A 21,721-nucleotide genomic window follows, 5' to 3' on the forward strand; every position below is an offset into this window, starting at 1 on the left:
AGCGGCCCCCTCTTCCCATCCTGAGAGCTCTTCCCTTCCTCATGTGCCAATAGCTCCCTACTGTCACTGGCAATATCTACTCTGTGAGATGTCAACATCCGTGGGTACTGTTCTCTCATCCCAGGACAGTGTGGTCCCACACACCCTGGTGAAATGGGCCACCTGGAGGCTGGACCTGGAGGTTGTTGAGGCTGAATGGCAGCGGTGGTCCTCTGGCACTTAATATTATTTAAGTTAATAAAAAAAAAAACAAAAACAAAAACAAAAAACGGGTCTTGGTGCTCAAAAATGTTTGATTTGCATATTCTCATCCCCTAACCCCAATATTTTCATTATTTCCTCACATATGAAATCTTACTAGCATAAAGGTAATTTCGTATTAAACAAAGTGGATTGAAATAACATTGGTAAAAATAATCAATCACCATACTTTCAATTTTTGTTCTGCTTTCCTATTAGAAACCACTTGGATACAAGAGAACAGAGGACAGACTCATGGAAATGCTTGAAATGACAAGAAGCTCCCACTCAAGCTCAGCATTCAGTCCTGGACAGGGTAAGACCAGGCCACTTTGACATCTGTGCCAAAGAGTCTACCAGACAGAATCCTCTGACTGATCCCTGACTGAGCCATAGGAACTGGCTAGAAAAGCCTTCACATCCTCAATACATTCTTCACGTCAGAATACTTGACAACCATTGATATCCATCTCTCGTTAACTTGCTCCCCAGCCAACCATTCTTCAACAAATTCAAAGGAGTAACTCATGCAAGCACACAGAAAGGGGTGTTCACTACACACATCCATGTGCGAAAAAGACAACTGGTATTTCTTGCTTGGGCTATTTCAAATGAAATCCCTTCTGCATGACCTCCACAAACCAAAGGAAAATATTTGTGAAATTCCCACGTAGAAGACAAGATACACTTGCCAAGGAGGCAGTGGCAAGAATTTTGACACTCCAAATGTAGAGTGTGTGTTTAGGAAGCAGTCACAGTTTCCATGAGAGAGTCCCATGAAATCAATTAGGAAGATCCATGCTCTAGCCCTACCATGCAAGTGATGTGACTTGAAAGAGTCACTTAGTCTTAGTAACCATCATCACTAACAACTAAGTCAATGAATAAAGGTCCTCAGGTGCCAAGCTACAAAATGTGGGATGAGCATGGATGAGGATGGGTGGGAGAAGTCTCCAACTCTAACACAATTAGGGAAGGATGTGCTGACCTCAAGTGGCTGGGGGGCTGGGATCCTGCCACAGAGGGGGATTCCAAACCTCACATCCCCTGACCCAGGCCAGAAGACCAGGTAGAGTCCAAGGACCCTGGGGTGGCCCAATGGCAATAAAGGTCAAAAGGAACTAGGGATCTGCCTGGTCCCTCAATCCCCTACTCTGAGCAGGGCTGCATGACGAGGCCAGAGGCCATCCACAGCAATCTGCCTTTACAGGAAAACAGGGACTGCAGGCTGCCTCTGGCTCACTGAATCAGGGTGGTGTTTTCATAAAGCAAGACCACTTCCTCACATTTGACCAGCAGCTCATGTGTTGACAGCACAATGACTGACTTGACTCCGGCCCTGATGAATGAAATAGAAAATTCATAGCAAACCCATCTTTAGCTCTTCCACATCATCAGGGGCTCTGATTCAATTCCGTCCAGAAAGGTGTCTGAAATGATTTCTAAACATGCTGGGGACTCACCTCTGTGTGGAACTTTTCAGGAAAAAGGGGATCAAATCTCATGAAGCAACTCTTCTCTCTTCTAGCCCATGGGCAATGCAAGGAACCTGCATGATACCAGAGGCTCACTTCTCTCTTCTCATGTCTTCTGGAAAGGATTCGTTAATGCTTCCTGCAAGGTGAAGCAGAAGCCTGCATCCCCAGCTGCACAGAAGTGTTTTAGGGCAGTGTCTCCCTTAAAACCCAAAAATAAAAAAAACAGGTCATTCAACAGGCACATGGATTCGAGTACATGTTCAATGATCCCTCCTCCCTGGAGCCTTCCACATGCCCATCTTCCACATTCACAGAGCAATGCTTGGCCATTCTCAAGACCAGGAGACCATGATGCTCATCACCAGGAAGTCAATAAGGAACATGAAGAGAGCAGCATGGATTGCAGAAGGTGGCACATCAAGGATCTTCAGCTCTGCTGCTAGAACACAAGAGCTTAACTTCAGTATTGACTTTTTGCCAACTACCAAGTACGATAGCAGTGTCAAGCCCAATATGCAGATATGCAAGTAGTAGGTGACACCCCGCATCCATTCACAAAAGTGGGCAACATCTGCATCAGAACAAGGAAGTATCTTACCCTTACTCATAAAAATCATCAGAAACAAAATAAAATGGATGCAAGACTTCTCATTTCACTATTAGGTAGCTGTTGGAATTCCCTATTAAATAATACCTCCTCCAAAATAAAAAGTATCTCAGACATGTGTCAACTATTCAATGGATGACATTTTAAAAACTATGGACTTTACTTAATATTTATGTATGCTATATCCCTGCCTAAGGCTCTATGAGAAAGGAGCACATAGAATTGGATCTTTGAAAATCTCACATTTGCTGATAAATATTACTGCTGATCTCAGGCATGGCGAAGTGAAATGTGGGACTTTGGATTTTCCAAGAATGCTATGTTGTGGGATTGGTGTCCCTGATTCATACATAGCATATGGTTTCTATGAAATCCAGTGAGGGAGCAGGAGTAACGAAGCTGATTGCACAGATGACCTCAGGGAATACTGACAGATAGGCCAAATGAAAAATATGTTCCAGCTAACCATTGGTATTTGGGCTTCTGATCCCAGTCCTGTTTTTAAAAAAGGTGCAGACAGGCAGTGTTCATTAAAAACTGTCTACCATGTAAAAGTGGGTAATTTAAATGGCATCTAGTTACACATCTGATAGAATGGTCTGGCAACATATGAATTTCATTCTAACAACAACAACAACAACAAAACATAGAAAATGAGACATAAAGATAAAACCTTGTCTTCACCAGGATGCCTAAAAATAGGTTTTATTTGGCTCATGCAAATAAATATCTTTCAATAGAATTTCTGATTTCTGAATGAATCCATTCAACTTCATACTGCACAGATCACAAGGTTTTCTTTACAGAATATTCTCTTCTTCTTCTTAAAGCCTCACATAGAAAATGTCTCAGAGGACAATGGAGGGCTAAAGTTTGAAGGCATCTAATTGTACTCTAAAACAATTATGAACCTATTCGATCCATTATTAATAAATATCACCACTTTACCACTTGAACCAAATCACAGAAAATTGGAAACAGATGATCATTGGCTTTGATACCTTTACTTCTGTTTCATTACTCAGAGTCGATCAACTCTATACTTCAAGTGACACAGATTTATTACAGAATGCCTAAGATCCTAAGGATCTATTTTAGCTCAGCCCATGGTATTGCTTCATTATTTTATTATTTTGTAAGTAATAAAATATAACTTCATGTTGGATGATATATTCAAGCCATGAATATATCATCCAACATTGTTCTTCCCAAAATATTAGCCCAATTTCTGCGCGCGCTCACTTACTGTTCAGGAATTTTACTAATTGTTTGAAGGTTCTAGAGGACCTGTTAGACTCCTAATGGACAAACCATACAACATACTCCAGAGAACGGACGAGTGCCATAAGAAGAAAATAAGGTCAGCCTACAGCAATGGGCAGCTGCCTGCCCTCGGCTGGGAGGAGCCCTGGCCATGGCACCAGGGCTGCTGGGCAGCAGAAGCCTCCACAGCCCTGCAGGGAGCCTGGAGCACAGCTCTGCCTAACCATGCTCAGCCCTGGACAGATGCACATGAGTTCCCATCACAGGCTCGAGTGTGACAGTCCCAGGTGCATGCCTGTCATGCCAGCCACCAGGGAGGCTGAGGCAAGAGGAACGTTTGAGGTCAGCCTTGGCAACTTAGAACCCAAGGCAAAGGGGAAATACTTTTACAGGGGTCTCTGAGGGTGTAGCTCAGGTAGGTCACTTGCCTCACAGGCTCAAGGCCCTGGGTTCAATCCCCAGAACCCACGTACACACAAAAAGTGAACTTGGAATATTGTTTAAAATGATGGATCAGGTACACACAAGGACTTCAATATGACCTCTCAGAGGAGCTCAATTTGAGATCAGACTGAACAAAAGACCACCTGGACCATTGACTCAGTGTCTGAAACCCTCTGTGAGCATGGGAAGCACTGCTGGCAAGACACCAGAGGGCCAAAGCACTTGTGCCCCCTGCAGGGGCGTCTCTTGTCTACCGCCAAAGACTGTTCCCCTCCTGGGGCAGCTGAGAGCAAGCTGGGCCTTGGAGCAAGGACTAGTGCTTTAGATATAGACTATGCAAGCAAGGGGCAATGTCTTTAATAAAACTAAAATTAAAAAGTCACATTGAAAAAATTTTAAAAAGAAGAAAATAAGGTCAAGTAGAGGAAGCCCATTTTCACAGGAAAAAATCCCCCAGTGAAAAGCATCAGAATAGATACCAAGAAAAATACCAACAAAAACAGTGTGCTCCCACTATGTATCTACTCAACATGCAAAAGTTAGAAAGCTAGATAATACAATCCTGGCCACAGGTAGAGCTATGCAGAAGAGCCACCTGGCAGTGCTTAGTCAAAGAAGTAAACATGCACACTTTGACCTAGAAATTCCACTTGTGTGTAAACCAGGCGGTGCTTAAGCAGTTTCACAAGGGGACATGCACAGGGAAATTTATCCTCAGGTTCTTATAGAGTTGTCTGTGCTTACAGGGAGTTGATGGTTGTCAAGATGCCCACAGCTGCGAAAGTCAAAAGCTAAAAAAATAATAGATGCCAACCTGGATATATTAATAATCCCGTATCTATGATCACCTTCATAAGGTAGCTTCCCAACTTCTGTGTGGAAGTGTGTTTCTCCTTGGCCCTTACACTGTTGTGGAGACCACTAGGAGTTCAGCTTTGTGCAGGATCATCTGACCTGGACTTTTGGCAAGACCTGTACAGCCCTCACACATGCTCAGATGCTACAGGACTTTTCAGACCAGTCCAGACAACGGTAGGCATCCATTCATTGTCTGCACTCTACAGATTCCTAGATGCACGACATTCATTACCATCAAATGCAGAATTTTCATCAAAAACTAATATATATATCATTCCAATCTGAATCAAGAAAATCGGAAATATCCCCAAATCCAAAGAGTGGATCCCCATTGTGATGCTACAAGTTGAAAATTCCACAGCTGACCTCATGGGATGGTTCACAGTCAAAAGACAGCTGCATGAAAAATATTACATGACCTTCCTGCTATGTGAAAAGTGGCATGTGAAGTACACATGCATGTCTTCCTCAGACATGGGTTCATTTGCAAGACACCTTGTGCAATTGAAAATACTCCAAAAGGGGAGAAATCAGAACCATGTCTCCAAAGTATTTCAGCAGAGACCAACTCCATCTGTCTATCTATCTCTCAGTGAGTGTGTGTGCTCTTGTGTGTGTTTGTGTGTCTTTGTTTGTGTTTGTACCATCATAGCTGATACTTCATTGCCCCCATTGGAAAACTGACTCAGATAATGCCATCTGCCAAACTCCTAAAAACCAAAGTTCTTGCTGATAGAATGAAACATTCCTTCCTGTTGGTTTGGATGTGTCCTTTAGGAATCACTGCTACATTTAGTATACTCAAATCATCACAGTAGATCAGGTAACAAAAACATATATATTTTAAAATAATAATATATTAATGGAAACAACAAATACAGGATAGAGTAACAACTGTGTTACTAAACAAGGTCAAGGACAATGGCAAACTATAGATTCAAACTTTGAAGAAAATAGTAATCAATGTAAATATTCCTGGGCTGCCTCAGCCCCGCCCAGGCACACAGCCCCAGAATGGTTTTGCAAGCATCCTCAGGAGGGCTGGAGCCTTCTTTCCAGGACGAGAGGAAGGTTGAGGCTGGATCCACCCATCATTCTTTTGGGAGAGGCTCCTTTTCCCCAGCACAAAGTTGGATTTTTTGTGAGGATTCTTGGCATAAAATACGTTGGCCTCTGCTGGAATCCTCAGCTCTGGGGAGAGAGGGGTGTACAAAAAGAAGGTGGCACTCAGGAGGTGCTCCCTAGGACACGGCAACATCTGAGAGCCTGTGCCAGAAAAGGCCAGAGCCACACACCTGAGAGCTCTCCAATTCAGCACCAATACCAACAAAGACAGCCTCCACAGTCCTCCCTGAGGAAGAACTAGGCAGAGCACTTCAACAGACCTAATGTCTGTTCCTACCGAAGGCTTTGGACTCCAGAATATCTCAGGTCCTCTTGCATCTGCCAAAGCACACCACTAGGGTTTGCATCTGAAATCTCCCACAAAAGGTTCCTGTGCCGAAGATTCAGTCCCCACATGAGCCATCTTCATACGTGGGTTTGGAGGGAAGCACTGGATGGTGAGTGCTCTGATGTCAACATGAAATTCTCATTCAAGATGAATACACTACTGGGGGGTGGGAGGGACTGGAAGAAAGGTTGAGCATGGTTGGAGTAAGACCTAAACAGGGTTGTGCCCTGGGCAACAGTACCTTGTTCCTGTTGGCTCCACTGAATCCTCATTCTCCAAGGAGAGGTCCTCCCTCTCCATCTTTCTCTCTCTCCCTCTCTGCCAGCCTCGTTCTCTCTCTCCCAGTCTATGCCTTTGTGGCAAGGGCTGAGGAGCTCTCCACTGCCACACACTAGAGCTTTATGGACAGCCTCAGTGCACAACCAAAGAGAAAGCTATGAAACCCAGAGAAAAAAGGCCTAGGATTCCTCCTCTGAGTTATTTTCCTCAAGTATGGCCACAGTGAGGACAGGCTGACCAGCGCGGATACCACGTTAGAGCCATGCTTCTGCGTTGGTGGAGCCCGCCTCCATGTGAACCAGGCTTCTGAGAATGGAGGCCACATTCCAAATACTGCCCTACTGAGAACAATGGTTCCAAAGACCAGCAAAGGGACTGCTTCCCTCCAACATGGTGTATGGCCCAGTGGTGCCATGACCCCGAGTGGGGGAATACAACAGCCGCTTCTCCTTCCTCTGAACATGTGTTTCCTGTCGCCCTCCTCTAACCTAGAGCCTGTTCTCCATCCCTTCTGGGTTGGATGTGGAGATCTCTGCTATGAATTTCTTAGGCTACCAAGGCCCCAGACAGACTTCCACTTCCATTGACTCTACTAACCTAACAGTAGGTTAAGATAGGAGACAAGTGATCCTAGAACTCATAGGGATGGTGGTCTTCAGGGTACATAGGCTGGGATAATGGCTGCTGTGGTGTTTGGCTCACAAAAACCAACCAACCAACCAACGAAAAAGCGCTGGCATTATTATCAGATGAGCTCTGTGGCTACGTGCTCAGGAAGCCCTCATCTGACTTTAGTTAGGGATCACAACCTGGCTATTGTGATCACTCCTTGCCTAGTGGACTCAGGTGCGTAAGACCATGGAATTTATGCAAAAACAGATGATTCAGGCTGTCTCCCAGGCTGTGTTTTCTTCCCAATTTCATCCTGTTACTGCTTGCTAGAATCCTGGCAATGCTCTGCCCAGGCAGTGGTTTTTTGGTCACACAGAAGGCTTTCAATAGTACTGCTTCAGTCCACAAAATGCCAGTTCCCTCTTTAGCCCATGCATTCCCATGTTCCTTTGAAACCACTCCTATCCCAGACCATGAAAACATACTGCTCCTGGAGAGAGGCTTTCCTCCTCACTCCTCAAAGATGTCAGCTTTGGATGCCTGTTCATGTCCAGGGGAGGGCACCTGGTGGGGAGCCGCAATATCCACCGGGGTATACCATTGGACCTCAAGACCTTCCACCAGCAGAAGTGCAGTTGGCTTTGTGCACGAACCCAACACACCTGTTGGAGTGTTCTTGGGGGTCAGAGACTACTCTTTGTTGCTAAGAGTTGACCTGAGTCCACATCCTGACCCTTGCTCTCTGCTATCTGATTGTCTCACTTACTCTGACGGCGAGAGATGATTTGGCCCAGCTCATAATCCTCTGGATTCTCCTCAGTAAGGAAGTGTAGGTCGAGGGCGCTGCGGATGACGACAGGAGCCCTATCGTGGCAGGTCACCTGGAGCAGCATGGGAGACAGGCCTTCAGGAAATGGGCCTTGAAGTGACTACTCAAGGACAGTGGGCAGGGGCATTCTGGAGGCACCTCCACTCTAAATACAAGGGCAACATCCATGACCCTACTACCCGAGGCTGACCTCCTGCTCATCGTGTGGGCTCTTCCCACAGGCTACTAGCCCAATCCTTGTACAAAGGACTTCCTGGGCCTGCCATTGCTCTTTGTGGAGCTGCACTCCTCTCGGAGTGAAAGGACCCCACTACCTGCATACAGATGCAATCTCATCCCACAAGTTGGGAGGAATGGGACAATAGCCTCCAAGATCCCAGGTCTGCCCGAGGATGCAGGCGGCATTGGGAATGGCCTAGGCACAAAACCTAGAGGCTTTGGTCTGGATTGCCAGGGCCAAAAACAGACCCAGGAACATGACCACACACAGGAGAGCTGAAAGATAGCCACGAGAGCTCCTGGCCTCCAGAGGCTCAGTGCTGGCTGGGATGTAGGAGGGCACCTCATCCGGCAAGGGTGGTCATTGGGTTACCTGGACATTTAGTGTGCTTGCTCCACATCCATATCGACTCTGCAGAGAGACTCTCTCAGCTCCTTGTTCAAGGAACATGGAGAACCTCACACTGCTGTCCTCCTCCATAGACGTCAGCATCCCATACAAGGGAACCTGCAACCTAGTTCCTGTCCTATTCTCATCTGTCACCCATACCTGTCCCTGCCCTTCTGGACTGCATGCTGCCACCTGACACACAGACTCCCTCAGACATGGCAGTGGACAAGCTGCTGCACTCGCTCATCTCAGCTCCAGCCCTTCACACTGACCTCTCCCTTCTTGATTCCCATCTATCCTCCTGATCATCCAGAAGCTCCAAATTCAAGAGGGCATGAGTAGTCCATGGTATTGGACCAGTGTCTGCTCCCCACCCAGGTGTAAGCACCACGGGACACCCCTGCTCCCAGGCTTACCAGAACACTCTTGGCCATCTCTGGACTTTGTGTTTCTAAGTGGACACGAATTAAGCAGGTGTCTCCCACCTGCTTGTGGGAAAGCGGCCTGGAGGACTTGCAGGTTGATTCTGAGAACTGTGGGGGATGGAACATCAGCAAACCCAGAAACAGAAAGCCACCCCAGACTGTCAGTTGGCTCTATGGGCTTCCAGCAAATATGTCCAGGTGCTGAGGCTTCTTATTTCCTCAGGTCGGAGTGGAATGGCAGCACATGCACAGCTTGAATAAGGTAGGTGTTTACCTCCTTTCCCTTGACCTGGGGGCGTTTCCTCACCATGAAATATTGTATTCCCAGATTCATGGACAGACACACGAGTGAGTGGTCAGAGACCTTGATTTCTGCAGAGCGAAGTGGAGAGAATTGTTAGGTGGCACTCAAGGATTATACCACAAAACACCCACAACCCCTGAGAGTCTCCGCCAGGCCCATCACACTTTGGTATTTTGGGGCCAAGGCCCACTTTCTCTTGGCTGTCAGTTATCCTGAGCCCACTGTGGATCATGTCTCCCCACTGTCTGATTGTCCTACTTACTCTCATCCTCAGACATCATATACAGCAGCTCAAAGTTGTCCACATCCTCATGCTGCAACAAATTTTGGTCCAAGGCCCTGCGGATGAGGCTTGTCACCGTCTCCTGAAAGGTCACCTGGATCAGGGTGGGACAAATGTCATCAGAGAATGGCTTTTAGAAGAGCTACCCAGAAGACTGTGGTCAAACATTCAGGAGAAATCTCAGCTACATATACAAGGGCACAATCTTGTTATCCTGCTACCTGAGTGTGTCCTCCATATACCACCTGGGTTCTTGCAATGTGCTACTAGAACAATCCTGGTACAAATATCTGCCTGTACCTGCCATCTCCCCTCCCCCTGGGGAGCCACATTCCACTCATGTCAAAGGACCAAACTGCCTATGCACAGACACACTCTCATCTCACTGAGATGAGAGCAATGGGCCAGGGATCTGCGCACCAAGTGTGATCTGGGATGCAGGCTGCCTTTGTGGGTGGAAGAGGCAGATGCACTGAAAATTTGGGTCCTGACTGCCACGACACAAAACAGACTCAGATACAAGAGTGTGCACTTGAGTGCTTCATGATAGCTTTGAGAGGCCCTGGCCTCTGGAAGCTCGGTGCGGGTCTGGTTGTCATGATGTACTTGACTCAGCACTGGCAGTCACTGAACATGTCTCCTCTGCAGCTGGACACCTGCAGCATTAGCGTGTCTACTGCACATCCATAGAAATTCTGCCAAGAACCCCTTTAGCTCCGTATTTACATACATGCAAAGCCTAACATTCCGAAGCTTTGGCATGACCCCCCAGGTGATCCCGACCCCAAATTCCTACACCTAGTCATGCTAAGGAGGTTCTCTTCCCTGCCACCAGGAACACATCCCCTCCTACACATGTGACAAGTCACTGCCACCTCCTCTGCTCCAACTTCACTCATTGAGAATACCAAGTTCTAGGCACTGCAGCCTGCACCCTGGACATATCTCTGCCTTCATCTGTCCACAGCACTTCCGTCTGCACTTCTGGCCTGCAAAACCCACAATACACAGGCCCACTCACCACTGAAGCTGGGCATGCTGATGCTCTCCCTCCTCAGGTCAAGCCCTTAAGACGGACCTCTCTCTTCTTTATTTCCCACCATAGCCCTGGGGTTGGCTGTGTCTCCTGCCTTCCACTGTGTGGACACCCAGGAGGCAGCCCTGCTGTCGGGCTTACCGGGATGCGCTTTGTCTCCCTCAGGCTCTGTCCCTCTAGGAGGACGTGAACAACGCGGCTGTCTTCCACCTGCTCGCTGGAGTGAAGCAGTGAGGAGCTGCTACTCACAGCTGCTGGGGTCCTGGATGCCACTGCCACAGAAGGTTCCAAGAACTGTGGGGGATGACAACATCAGCAAAGCCCAGCAACTGCACCCCACCCAGCCTGGCAGTTGGCTCTGTGGGCATTCTACAACATCCATCCAGAACCTGAGGTTCTTGTCCCCTTGGAGGATGTGGAGTGGCACCAGGAGTAAAGACTGAAGAAGGTGGCTGTTTTGGGAACAAGAGATCCAGCACCTGCTGGGTGGGGATGAAATCCCAGGAGATTAACCCCATGTTGCTGCTGAAATGTAGGTTCCTCCCACAAATGACAGGCAGGAGCTCATTCCTAAGCTGGTCCTGCCTGTAAGGTTCAAGGCTCTGAACCCTGAAGGGCTCCTCCGTGTTCTGATCATTTTCACCCTGGGTTGGGACCAAGAATGGTGGGTTCAAAATGGAAATGGTGACAAACAGAAAAATGACTTGTGCCAATACACTAGAGTCAAAGCACAATGGGACAGTTCCCATCAGTACAAACACACACACACACACACACACACACACACACACACACACACACACACAGAGTCAGAATAGGAGTCCTGGGCCATTCATCAGGGATCAGACTAGAGGGCCTGCTGGGCTCACCTGCCCTGTGCTACTCACTGTTACTCTTGAGCTCCTCTGCGACAATCGCCAGAGGCTCTGGCATCTAAGATGAAGCCTCACACAGTGTATCCACAAAAGGGCTAGTTGGCCCCCCTGAGATTCCTGGGAGCCTGAGGCTCGGCATTGTCTGCAACCACAGGAGAACATCCTTCTCCCTCCAGTGGCTCCAACCAAGTGAGCTCGGATGGCTTGGTCAGTGAAGTGGGTGCCTGGATACCAGGGTTCCATGTTCTGTTTGATCCATTGTCAAGGCAATGATGTCATTTCCTGTGCCCATACCTGAGCCTCTTTTCACATAAGACCACTTTCAACAGCCCTATGGGCTGCAGATTTCTCCTCCATGCCTACCCATCTCAGGTGTGCAGGTGTTCACCAACAACTACCCAAACATCCCCACCAGCATCTGCCCTGCTTGGTGCCACTAGAGTTCCAGCTTGGAGCCTTCAAAAATGCATTCACAACCAGTCCTTCCCTCTCAGCAGCTTTTGGACCCTGGTTCCATCATTGTGCAACTCATGGTGTGCCCAGTCTTTTCTGGAAAGTAGGGTAGCATCTAATCTCTAGGGTTTATTGTGTCTATTGGCCCATAACACCCTCTGTTCTCTCTGAAACCAGAGATGGGACTCACAGGTGGCTAAAGCACAAATGTAGAGATGGGATAATCACAAGAAAGGGAGAGACAAAGAATGCACCCTAACTCAATCAGGCCTGTGTCCCACACAGGGACATGGCCAATGTCCGTCCCATCGTGGCTGCAGTTCCCTCTCTACACCATGGCAAGTTGGAGGGGACTGAGATGCAGAGGCTGCTCCCCTCTGCCATACAACTTCCCAAGGCTTCTCCTAAGATTTCAAAAGGGCCAAGTGTGTCTAGTGTTGGGGTCTCACAGAGACTCCGAGGTACCACAGCATCCTGCTGCCAGAACCGGTTCACCCCTCACCTCAAGGGGGGCTCAGCCTCTGGATTCATGGGAATTGAAGTGGGTACAGGTGATGGGATATCACCTCCAAGACTGAGTTATGCCAAGTCCATGACCCCTGTCTGCATCCCTGTCTCCAGCACCACTCCCCCCTCTCTCTTTCCTCCTCAGAGCAAACAAATCCATTTAGCAAGTGTGTCCTGTGATAAAGACATGACGGTCACCCATCCTCTCATTACAAAAACACTGAGGCTCAGCCAACATGGATCCTACAGGGAACACAGGCATAAACTCAGACTCCGATCCTCCCAGCCGAGCCTCAGTGGAGCCTGGACTCCCAGCCTCCTGAGTCAAGGAAACAGAGGTTCCTAGCCGAGCCACCTTGGATGCAGCCGCACACAAACTGAACTCATCAATGCCCCTTGCTCTCAGTTGTGAGTAAGAGGGGAAGTGGTGTTTCACAACCCTGGACATCAAGTGCAGTCTCCAGGCTTTGGGGTGTGCCCTGGCCTCTGTCTATCTGCCCAGGCTCTCCAACCCACACTGGCCTCTTACCCAACCTCCTCCTAGGGCCAAACTCAATCCTGCCTCTCAATTTCTGCTGCCTTCCCCAACACACTGCTCCCCAAAATGAGCAGGGCTGGCTCTCGGTTATCATGCTGGTGCCAGCAGCAATGCCACCCCACTGACATAATTCTGAGTCCCAACCTAGGCACTCCAGCTGTCTTTGCCACACCTGGCCTGTTTGGGCTCTGGCTCTTGCTCTTTTCTTTCATGTGCATGTGTTTTGAGGTTTTGAGTTTCTCCCACTGCAGAACTGCAGCTGTGGCAGGGTAGAGCTCATGAGGGTGACATTCTGAGCCACATCCAATCCCATCAGGACTGTTCACTGGGGTGACTGCTGGAACACAGTGATGAGTGAACACATGGGAGGTGGTTGGACCCACCTTGCCTCTGAGTGGCTTCCTTTCAGGACAGGAATGTAGGCATGGGAGCCCCTGGCGTGGGATGCTTTGCACAAGGCGTGACCATGGGCTCTCTTTCCTGGCAAAAATGGCTCCACTCAGCATGGAGAGCACTGTCATTCCTGGTGGCTAACAACAGCCCTGGACCCCAGAAAGGAACCCACACTCAAGATTAACGTCTGAGTGTGCGTGTCCTCGAGGAAATGAGGTCTCCTGATCCCAGGTGCAAAGGGGTAAGTCCTCTAACTCCAGGGGCCATGAAGGGACATCTGAGTTTCCCTTGTCCTTCTTTCCCTCTCTAACTAACCACAGTTAGGACCCTGGCCTCATTCCCCAGTGAGGATCATTAGGCTCCATAAAGGACAGTCTCTAAGATGCTCAGTGGACCAACACCCTCTGCACAACCCATAACCCTATTCACCCAAGAGGCAAGAGGATTTCTATTCAGGAAAACCAGGAAAGGGAGAGCCTTTCTCAAGGACACAAGGACATTAGTGAGTGAGGGAGTGATTAATGGATGGAGAACTATTTCCAACACCAACTTCCAGGAGCATATATGGCCCCCTGGAGAATTCTGCAGTGTGTTGGTGATTAAGGAGAACGTGTGAATTCAGGGGTCACTAGGTCCTCTCAGCCATAAGGAGGGAAACTGCCATAAAGGAACTAGGACAAGGGTGCGAGGAATGCTCACTGGTGGGAGATCGGAAGGAAGGAAAGTGTACTCATTAGAAAAGTGTCGCCTGAAAATTCTTAGCCAGCCAAAAGTCGTGCGAACTTGTGTGGGAAAAGAGTCTTTGCACAGTGATGAAGCTAAGAGCTCACATGATGGAACACAGCATCAACTGGGACCAAATCCAATATCTGATATTCTTGTAGGAAGAGGAGAGTCTGGACCCAGATACCAGGGAGACTGGGGGATACCGGATATGTGAGGTTGGAGCCAGGGCGGGATGCCCATATGGGAACCACAGATCGTGGGCAGCAATAGGAGAGTGGGCAAGGGCTGGGAGAGTTGGGGAGACAGTCCCCTTGAAACCTGGGAGGGGTTAAGGCACTGGGACAGCCCAACACCTACTGTGTTGAGCCTCTGGAGCTCAACGGAAGACACTTCCTCTGTTGTCGGCCACCCAGTTAACAGAGTTTGGTTGCAGCAGACTAGGACCCAGCTGAAGGTCTGAGCATGTTGGCCATGCAGGTTGGATCTGGACCACAGACACCCTCATCAGAGATTGTAGGGTCTCAGCCCTGAGGCAAGACAGGCACTAAGTCAGGCCAGGTGGGGAAACGGATAGGCACACACTCTGGGGGCTGGTGCCTGTGTTACTGGGAGCACTTCTGATCGCAATTCCCTGATCTGCTGCCAACACAGGCTACAGAGGAGGGTACAGAAACACAGACCACGGATCTGCCCCACTCAGTGGGCCCAGGCCAACACCACACCCAGCAGCCTCGTGCCATACCCAATGAGTCTCGAAGCGGCCCCCTCTTCCCATCCTGAGAGCTCTTCCCTTCCTCATGTGCCAATAGCTCCCTACTGTCACTGGCAATATCTACTCTGTGAGATGTCAACATCCGTGGGTACTGTTCTCTCATCCCAGGACAGTGTGGTCCCACACACCCTGGTGAAATGGGCCACCTGGAGGCTGGACCTGGAGGTTGTTGAGGCTGAATGGCAGCGGTGGTCCTCTGGCACTTAATATTATTTAAGTTAAAAAAAAAACAAAAACAAAAACAAAAAACGGGTCTTGGTGCTCAAAATTGTTTGATTTGCATATTCTCATCCCCTAACCCCAATATTTTCATTATTTCCTCACATATGAAATCTTACTAGCATAAAGGTAATTTCGTATTAAACAAAGTGGATTGAAATAACATTGGTAAAAATAATCAATCACCATACTTTCAATTTTTGTTCTGCTTTCCTATTAGAAACCACTTGGATACAAGAGAACAGAGGACAGACTCATGGAAATGCTTGAAATGACAAGAAGCTCCCACTCAAGCTCAGCATTCAGTCCTGGACAGGGTAAGACCAGGCCACTTTGACATCTGTGCCAAAGAGTCTACCAGACAGAATCCTCTGACTGATCCCTGACTGAGCCATAGGAACTGGCTAGAAAAGCCTTCACATCCTCAATACATTCTTCACGTCAGAATACTTGACAACCATTGATATCCATCTCTCGTTAACTTGCTCCCCAGCCAACCATTCTTCAACAAATTCAAAGGAGTAACTCATGCAAGCACACAGAAAGGGGTGTTCACTACACACATCCATGTGCGAAAAAGACAACTGGTATTTCTTGTTTGGGCTATTTCAAATGAAATCCCTTCTGCATGACCTCCACAAACCAAAGGAAAATATTTGTGAAATTCCCACGTAGAAGACAAGATACACTTGCCAAGGAGGCAGTGGCAAGAATTTTGACACTCCAAATGTAGAGTGTGTGTTTAGGAAGCAGTCACAGTTTCCATGAGAGAGTCCCATGAAATCAATTAGGAAGATCCATGCTCTAGCCCTACCATGCAAGTGATGTGACTTGAAAGAGTCACTTAGTCTTAGTAACCATCATCACTAACAACTAAGTCAATGAATAAAGGTCCTCAGGTGCCAAGCTACAAAATGTGGGATGAGCATGGATGAGGATGGGTGGGAGAAGTCTCCAACTCTAACACAATTAGGGAAGGATGTGCTGACCTCAAGTGGCTGGGGGGCTGGGATCCTGCCACAGAGGGGGATTCCAAACCTCACATCCCCTGACCCAGGCCAGAAGACCAGGTAGAGTCCAAGGACCCTGGGGTGGCCCAATGGCAATAAAGGTCAAAAGGAACTAGGGATCTGCCTGGTCCCTCAATCCCTTACTCTGAGCAGGGCTGCATGACGAGGCCAGAGGCCATCCACAGCAATCTGCCTTTACAGGAAAACAGGGACTGCAGGCTGCCTCTGGCTCACTGAATCAGGGTGGTGTTTTCATAAAGCAAGACCACTTCCTCACATTTGACCAGCAGCTCATGTGTTGACAGCACAATGACTGACTTGACTCAGGCCCTGATGAATGAAATAGAAAATTCATAGCAAACCCATCTTTAGCTCTTCCACATCATCAGGGGCTCTGATTCAATTCCGTCCAGAAAGGTGTCTGAAATGATTTCTAAACATGCTGGGGACTCACCTCTGTGTGGAACTTTTCAGGAAAAAGGGGATCAAATCTCATGAAGCAACTCTTCTCTCTTCTAGCCCATGGGCAATGCAAGGAACCTGCATGATACCAGAGGCTCACTTCTCTCTTCTCATGTCTTCTGGAAAGGATTCGTTAATGCTTCCTGCAAGGTGAAGCAGAAGCCTGCATCCCCAGCTGCACAGAAGTGTTTTAGGGCAGTGTCTCCCTTAAAACCCAAAAATAAAAAAAACAGGTCATTCAACAGGCACATGGATTCGAGTACATGTTCAATGATCCCTCCTCCCTGGAGCCTTCCACATGCCCATCTTCCACATTCACAGAGCAATGCTTGGCCATTCTCAAGACCAGGAGACCATGATGCTCATCACCAGGAAGTCAATAAGGAACATGAAGAGAGAAGCATGGATTGCAGAAGGTGGCACATCAAGGATCTTCAGCTCTGCTGCTAGAACACAAGAGCTTAACTTCAGTATTGACTTTTTGCCAACTACCAAGTACGATAGCAGTGTCAAGCCCAATATGCAGATATGCAAGTAGTAGGTGACACCCCGCATCCATTCACAAAAGTGGGCAACATCTGCATCAGAACAAGGAAGTATCTTACCCTTACTCATAAAAATCATCAGAAACAAAATAAAATGGATGCAAGACTTCTCATTTCACTATTAGGTAGCTGTTGGAATTCCCTATTAAATAATACCTCCTCCAAAATAAAAAGTATCTCAGACATGTGTCAACTATTCAATGGATGACATTTTAAAAACTATGGACTTTACTTAATATTTATGTATGCTATATCCCTGCCTAAGGCTCTATGAGAAAGGAGCACATAGAATTGGATCTTTGAAAATCTCACATTTGCTGATAAATATTACTGCTGATCTCAGGCATGGCGAAGTGAAAAGTGGGACTTTGGATATTCCAAGAATGCTATGTTGTGGGATTGGTGTCCCTGATTCATACATAGCATATGGTTTCTATGAAATCCAGTGAGGGAGCAGGAGTAACGAAGCTGATTGCACAGATGACCTCAGGGAATACTGACAGATAGGCCAAATGAAAAATATGCTCCAGCTAACCATTGGTATTTGGGCTTCTGATCCCAGTCCTGTTTTTAAAAAAGGTGCAGACAGGCAGTGTTCATTAAAAACTGTCTACCATGTAAAAGTGGGTAATTTAAATGGCATCTAGTTACACATCTGATAGAATGGTCTGGCAACATATGAATTTCATTCTAACAACAACAACAACAACAAAACATAGAAAATGAGACATAAAGATAAAACCTTGTCTTCACCAGGATGCCTAAAAATAGGTTTTATTTGGCTCATGCAAATAAATATCTTTCAATAGAATTTCTGATTTCTGAATGAATCCATTCAACTTCATACTGCACAGATCACAAGGTTTTCTTTACAGAATATTCTCTTCTTCTTCTTAAAGCCTCACATAGAAAATGTCTCACAGGACATAGGAGGGGAATGACCCAAAGGATGAGAGAATGGCTGGAACCGTTCTCAAATGTGCCCATGTAGCCTAAAGTTTGAAGGCATCTAATTGTACTCTAAAACAATTATGAACCTATTCGATCCATTATTAATAAATATCACCACTTTACCACTTGAACCAAATCACAGAAAATTGGAAACAGATGATCATTGGCTTTGATACCTTTACTTCTGTTTCATTACTCAGAGTCGATCAACTCTATACTTCAAGTGACACAGATTTATTACAGAATGCCTAAGATCCTAAGGATATATTTTAGCTCAGCCCATGGTATTGCTTCATTATTTTATTATTTTGTAAGTAATAAAATATAACTTCATGTTGGATGATATATTCAAGCCATGAATATATCATCCAACATTGTTCTTCCCAAAATATTAGCCCAATTTCTGCGCGCGCTCACTTACTGTTCAGGAATTTTACTAATTGTTTGAAGGTTCTAGAGGACCTGTTAGACTCTTAATGGACAAACCATACAACATACTCCAGAGAACGGACGAGTGCCATAAGAAGAAAATAAGGTCAGCCTACAGCAATGGGCAGCTGCCTGCCCTCGGCTGGGAGGAGCCCTGGCCATGGCACCAGGGCTGCTGGGCAGCAGAAGCCTCCACAGCCCTGCAGGGAGCCTGGAGCACAGCTCTGCCTAACCATGCTCAGCCCTGGACAGATGCACATGAGTTCCCATCACAGGCTCGAGTGTGACAGTCCCAGGTGCATGCCTGTCATGCCAGCCACCAGGGAGGCTGAGGCAAGAGGAACGTTTGAGGTCAGCCTTGGCAACTTAGACCCCGAGGCAAAGGGGAAATACTTTTACAGGGGTCTCTGAGGGTGTAGCTCAGGTAGGTCACTTGCCTCACAGGCTCAAGGCCCTGGGTTCAATCCCCAGAACCCACGTACACACAAAAAGTGAACTTGGAATATTGTTTAAAATGATGGGTCAGGTACACACAAGGACTTCAATATGACCTCTCAGAGGAGCTCAATTTGAGATCAGACTGAACAAAAGACCACCTGGACCATTGACTCAGTGTCTGAAACCCTCTGTGAGCATGGGAAGCACTGCTGGCAAGACACCAGAGGGCCAAAGCACTTGTTCCCCCTGCAGGGGTGTCTCTTGTCTACCGCCAAAGACTGTTCCCCTCCTGGGGCAGCTGAGAGCAAGCTGGGCCTTGGAGCAAGGACTAGTGCTTTAGATATAGACTATGCAAGCAAGGGGCAATGTCTTTAATAAAACTAAAATTAAAAAGTCACATTGAAAAAATTTTAAAAAGAAGAAAATAAGGTCAAGTAGAGGAAGCCCATTTTCACAGGTAAAAATCCCCCAGTGAAAAGCATCAGAATAGATACCAAGAAAAATACCAACAAAAACAGTGTGCTCCCACTATGTATCTACTCAACCTGCAAAAGTTAGAAAGCTAGATAATACAATCCTGGCCACAGGTAGAGCTATGCAGAAGAGCCACCTGGCAGTGCTTAGTCAAAGAAGTAAACATGCACACTTTGACCTAGAAATTCCACCTGTGTGTAAACCAGGCGGTGCTTAAGCAGTTTCACAAGGGGACATGCACAGGGAAATTTATCCTCAGGTTCTTATAGAGTTGTCTGTGCTTACAGGGAGTTGATGGTTGTCAAGATGCCCACAGCTGCGAAAGTCAAAAGCTAAAAAAATAATAGATGCCAACCTGGATATATTAATAATCCCGTATCTATGATCACCTTCATAAGGTAGCTTCCCAACTTCTGTGTGGAAGTGAGTTCCTCCTTGGCCCTTACACTGTTGTGGAGACCACTAGGAGTTCAGCTTTGTGCAGGATCATCTGACCTGGACTTTTGGCAAGACCTGTACAGCCCTCACACATGCTCAGATGCTACAGGACTTTTCAGACCAGTCCAGACAACAGTAGGCATCCATTCATTGTCTGCACTCTACAGATTCCTAGATGCACGACATTCATTACCATCAAATGCAGAATTTTCATCAAAAACTAATATATATATCATTCCAATCTGAATCAAGAAAATCGGAAATATCCCCAAATCCAAAGAGTGGATCCCCATTGTGATGCTACAAGTTGAAAATTCCACAGCTGACCTCATGGGATGGTTCACAGTCAAAAGACAGCTGCATGAAAAATATTACATGACCTTCCTGCTATGTGAAAAGTGGCATGTGAAGTACACATGCATGTCTTCCTCAGACATGGGTTCATTTGCAAGACACCTTGTGCAATTGAAAATACTCCGAAAGGGGAGAAATCAGAACCATGTCTCCAAAGTATTTCAGCAGAGACCAACTCCATCTGTCTATCTATCTCTCAGTGAGTGTGTGTGCTCTTGTGTGTGTTTGTGTGTCTTTGTTTGTGTTTGTACCATCATAGCTGATACTTCATTGCCCCCATTGGAAAACTGACTCAGATAATGCCATCTGCCAAACTCCTAAAAACCAAAGTTCTTGCTGATAGAATGAAACATTCCTTCCTGTTGGTTTGGATGTGTCCTTTAGGAATCACTGCTACATTTAGTATACTCAAATCATCACAGTAGATCAGGTAACAAAAACATATATATTTTAAAATAATAATAATATATTAATGGAAACAACAAATACAGGATAGAGTAACAACTGTGTTACTAAACAAGGTCAAGGACAATGGCAAACTATAGATTCAAACTTTGAAGAAAATAGTAATCAATGTAAATATTCCTGGGCTGCCTCAGCCCCGCCCAGGCACACAGCAACAGAATGGTTTTGCAAGCATCCTCAGGAGGGCAGGAGCCTTCTTTGCAGGACGAGAGGGAGGTTGAGGCTCGATCCACCCATCATTCTTTTGGGAGAGGCTCCTTTTCCTCAGCACAAAGTTGGATTTTTTGTGAGGATTCTTGGCATAAAATACGTTGGCCTCTGCTGGAATCCTCAGCTCTGGGGAGAGAGGGGTGTACAAAAAGAAGGTGGCACTCAGGAGGTGCTCCCTAGGACACGCCAACATCTGAGAGCCTGTGCCAGAAAAGGCCAGAGCCACACACCTGAGAGCTCTCCAATTCAGCACCAATACCAACAAAGACAGCCTCCACAGTCCTCCCTGAGGAAGAACTAGGCAGAGCACTTCAACAGACCTAATGTCTGTTCCTACCGAAGGCTTTGGACTCCAGAATATCTCAGGTCCTCTTGCATCTGCCAAAGCACACCACTAGGGTTTGCATCTGAAATCTCCCACAAAAGGCTCCTGTGCCGAAGATTCAGTCCCCACATGAGCCATCTTCATAGGTGGGTTTGGAGGGAAGCATTGGATGGTGAGTGCTCTGATGTCAACATGAAATTCTCATTCAACATGAATACACTACTGGGGGGTGGGAGGGACTGGAAGAAACGTTGAGCATGGTTGGAGTAAGACCTAAACAGGGTTGTGCCCTGGGCAACTGTACCTTGTTCCTGTTGGCTCCACTGAATCCTCATTCTCCAAGGAGAGGTCCTCCCTCTCCATCTTTCTCTCTCTCCCTCTCTGCCAGCCTCGTTCTCTCTCTCCCAGTCTATGCC

Source organism: Urocitellus parryii, chromosome Y, assembly GCF_045843805.1.
Source record: "Urocitellus parryii isolate mUroPar1 chromosome Y, mUroPar1.hap1, whole genome shotgun sequence".
Classification (NCBI taxonomy): domain Eukaryota; kingdom Metazoa; phylum Chordata; class Mammalia; order Rodentia; family Sciuridae; genus Urocitellus; species Urocitellus parryii.